This window comes from Pteropus medius, unplaced genomic scaffold (assembly GCF_902729225.1).
Source record: "Pteropus medius unplaced genomic scaffold, Ma_sr-lr_union100, whole genome shotgun sequence".
Taxonomy (NCBI): Eukaryota; Metazoa; Chordata; class Mammalia; order Chiroptera; family Pteropodidae; genus Pteropus; species Pteropus medius.
The window spans coordinates 2,694,534-2,698,962 of record NW_024355327.1 but is presented as its reverse complement, the minus strand read 5'-3'; positions in this window follow the sequence as shown (position 1 = coordinate 2,698,962).

Here is a 4,429-nt window from a genome sequence, read left to right as displayed (position 1 = left end):
AGAACTCAGTGTATACCTGGTCCAAGAATATTTACAAGAACAGGTGGGCCAGTGCTGGGCCTGGAACTCGGAGACGGGCTGGGTTGTGAGTAGGAGTTGGAAGGGCAGTCCAGGCAGGCGCTTGGTATGAGCAAAGGCCAAGGGGCTGGAGTGATTCTGGGAGACAGGGCTCAGTGAGGAGGCTGCTGGCAGGAGCAGAGCTCTGCTTTCGTTGGGAGCGGGGCGGGGGTGGGGGAGTGGTGGTTTCTCCCTTTCTCCCCATGGGCTCCTGACAACCTTCACCTCTTGTCCCTGAGCCTCCCATCCTGAGCCCTTTGGGAACCCAGCTGTGGACTCCCCATGGCACTGAGGAGTGTGGTGCTTGGCCCCAGCTCCCTTCGGAGAAGCAGTCTGAGGCGGTGTGCAGAGTGGGGGCCGTGGCGTGGCATGGACAGAGAGCCTCCTTGGGCCCCACTGAGCTGAGTGCAGCAAGTGGAAACTAGCCATCATCGGCAGGAATAGTTGTTGGGGAAGCCAGTGGGCCCAGCCAGCTGTGCGCCTTCTGGGCTCTGAAAGAACAAACGCTCCCTTTCAAGACATTTATCAAAGTTAGCCGCGTTGACCATATTTTTTCCCTTTTGTTTCAGCCAAGGAAACTTTCTTCTAATGAGGACGAACACCAAGTGATGAACGTCTTGGCAAACATCAACAGTCAGGATACATGGTTTGTTCAGGGAGGTGAAAAACCTGAGCGGTGCTGAGTTTGGAGAAAAGTTTTACAGAATGCCAAGTGTCCAAGACTTCGAGCGTCACACTGTGGACTTGGGGGCACACCCAGCCCCTTCTCTGCTGAAGCTCCCCTTTCAGCTTCTAGAGCAGCAGTCACAGTTCCACCCACCATCTGCTGAGCACCTGCTGTGTGTCGGGCACCCCACCTCATCCTGGTGCGGAAGGCGAAATCATCATCTCGCTTGACGGATGAGGAGACTACGGCTCAGAGAGGCTAAGCAGGTTGTCCTGATGGGGGTCCATGGCGGGGTCTGAACACCGTTCTGCTTGCTCAAGAGCCCCCTTTCAGCACTGGCAGTGAAGGTCACTGGCTAAGAGCCAGGCTCTTTAGGTTGCCTGCTTCAAATCTCGACTCTACCACTTTCTAGCTGGGTGGCCCGAGTTCTTGTTTAATCTCTCCTTGCCTCTGACTGGTTGGGTAATAAAAGGACCCACCTCCAAGAGCTGTTAGAAGATTTAACTGGAGAATTCGTGCAAAAGCTGCAATGCAGGTGAGCTGTGATCAGTAATATATGTATATTTAGTATCAGGGTATCATTTAGTATCTTTTTTTTTTTTTTTTAAGTAACAGCCTCTTTCAGAGTAGAATTAAGATCATGGCCTGAGGTATTGAACTTGTGTAGGAATAGCCTGTGGAAACTTGCGGGTATCCCCTTCCTGGAGGACAGACACGGGCTGCTGAGTGGGGGCCGAAGATGGAGTGGCCAGACCCTGTGGTCTCCCAGCACAGGGAAGCAGGTATCCAGTTAATATTCCTGTGAGAGGCTGGGAGCGGCAGCAGATGAGGATGTGATGGACAGGGTTCTGCACTGAGAGAGTGCACTTAGTGGGCAAGAGTAATCTTCAAGAGGCAGCTGGGTCCTGCCCGTCGTGGTGCTGGGAAAGGAGACCCACTGTCTTCCTGTGTGCTTTTGGGGTATGGCCCGGAGCCGCTAGGCATTGTGGACAGCCCTGGCTGCATGGCCCCGGGCAAGTCCTTCCCCTCTCCCAGCCTCAGTCCTCCCAGCTGTACAATGGGGAGGGCCTTGGACCACATCACCAAGGGGCTAAGCTAAGCTGTTATTTTATGACTATGATTAAACTGTAATTGTGAGAAGAGGTCTGGGAAACCCTTGAGGACAGTAGAGTGACCTTTATAGGATACGCTAGTGGGAAAATAAATGAACGGGTGCTGGGCAATGTTCCACATTGAGGCCAGCTGGGCTGTTGCCTCAGACAGCAAGAGAGAGCTGGGCGTGTGGGGGTTGGGTGCGGTGGTCCACAGATGGGGGAGTTCCAGAGGGCGCCCGGTCTGGGCATGCCCACATCCCTTCTCTAGGCTGACTCCACCACCGACCAGCTGGGGACAGTCACGTTTGCTGGGCCCCAGCTTTTTTATTTGCCATTGGGTGTGACACTGATGGCCTCGCTGGCTCAAAGAAACAGTTGTGAGGCTCAGAAGAGAACGCGGGTGTGAGAGGATCCAATTTAGGAAAAGATAACATTGACTAAGCACCTATGCTGTCCCAGGCATGATGTAATTTAGGTTTTACAACACTCTGAGGAGGATTGTTAGCTTTAGCTTATTGAGACGGAATCTGAGGCTCAGAGAGGTGCAGTGACTTGTCCAAGGTCACAGAGGATGTGGAGGCATTGACTCAGGCCAATCCGACTCTAAAGTCCAGTTCCCAATCACTGTGCTCTGCTACCTTCTCCAATGGGTGGGGCTTTTTCCTGAAAGCAGGTGAAGGGGCTGGGCCCAGGGATGGGCACAGCTTTCAACCTGGGGGCTACTTCTGACTGACTGGAGGGTGAGTCCTTGGAGGCTGCATTGAGAAGGATTCTGAGGTTATCTAGGCATAGTGGGTAAGGGTGCAAGAATTGGTTTGTGATGCCTGCCATGGGTGAGGGAAGAGAATGAGGCAGTATGTGGGCCATATTTTCCTATTCCTGGGTTAGACCTTGGCTAGGATCTTTTCTAGGCCTGGGAAGCAGGTCTCTAAGGTGACTCTTTCCTCGCATTCACCTTCAGCACAGATAGGATCTAGAGACTGAGCTCATTTCCCTGGGAGAGGGGAGGAACAGGAAGGGTGTTTGTGAAAGATGGGATTGGTTGGGGCCAGGGCTCAGGGCTTGGCTGGGAAGGCAGTTCTGGGACTCCCTGTGGGCTGAGTCAGAAAATTTCCTTGCCCCTACTGCAGGCAACCCACACTGGCCCCTGCAGGCATGAGTGGGCATTGTGTGTGGGGGGCAGTGACAGCCCCAGGACGTTAAACTTTTAGGATAATGCTGTTAGGGGGCACTGAGGGGAGGTGGGAGCAAAGGCCAACACTAGGAGACCCCTAGGTATTATCTAGCCCATCATTTGCATTTTGCAAATAGGAAAACGGAAGTCCAGAGAGCTTCCTCCATGGGGTCCATGATGTATTTTGCTTTATGTTTGAAAAATGTGGGATGGGCTGGGTTGGCAGAATGTTTGGACTTGAGCAGAAGGGGCAGAATCCCATCCTTTCTCCCCACTAGGGGCACGACCCTGGCTAACAAATCACATCTTGCCTCTGAGTCTCAGTTCCCTAACTTTAATGTACTAGGTCATCGAGGGTTGTTTAAAAATCGGAGCCCCTATTTATTGGGGCCCTCTGGGTGTCAGGCAGATGCTAAGCCCTTTATAGGCACCACCTCATCCAGCCTCCCGTGCAGTGGGTACCAGCTCCACTTCACAGACCAGGAGCTGAGAGCCAGAGGGGTTCGATTCCTCACCACAGTAGGCAGGAGGAGGAGGTGGGGCCCGGGTGGGCAGCCGTACTGTGGGGGTCACAGTCCTGGGCCAATGTGGGCTGTGAGCATGTACGAGAATCCCTAGAGCGTTGGCGAATAAACTCAGATTCCCAGAGACTCTGATCCAAGAGGGATGGGTGAGACCTGAGAAGGTGACCTTTAACCAGCCCCCTCCCACACCCCATCTCTAATGCCGATGCAGGGGGTCTACTGACAACTTTTTTGGAAACACTGTGCTCTCTACAAACCCCGCAACTGAGAGCCCAGATTTCGAAGGTGCTGGATGATAATATGAAGAACATTCTAATAATAGCAGAGCATAGCTTATACATAGCCTACTATGCGCCAGGCACTGTTTCAAACACTTTGCATATTTTAATTCTCACCACAAGCCTCTGAGACGGTGGCTACCGTTGTCCCCAGTTTACAGATGAGGTTCACTAACTTGCCCATGGCCCTATATTTGGTAAGTCGACTTATCTATAAAGACTCTTATTTCTTTCTCCTGCCCCTGTGTCCACCTGTGCCGACAGACACTCCCCTGGTGAAAAGGGAGCGGGTAGGCAGGGGGCCTGCGTGCAGGGAGGTAGACAGGTGTGTGTGTGAGACCAGGGAGCTGAGAGGCCTGGCAGCCCCTAGGTCCGTTCCGGAGATGGAGAGATCAGGCACTGACTTTGCCTTGAGCCACAGCTAGTTTTCTAGAAGCAAATCTTGGCCGTGAGCTCAGGGAAGGAGGCTGGTGGGTAGTGCTCGGCCGAGGCTCCAAGAAACTGGCAGGTGGGTGTGTGAGGGTGTCCACCGGGTGGGTCCAGTCTCCCTTCCCATGTCCAGGGTCCCAACAAGACCCTCGGGGCTCCTACCTTCTTCCCTTGGGCTGCTCCCATGGCATGAAGTGGGCACCAGG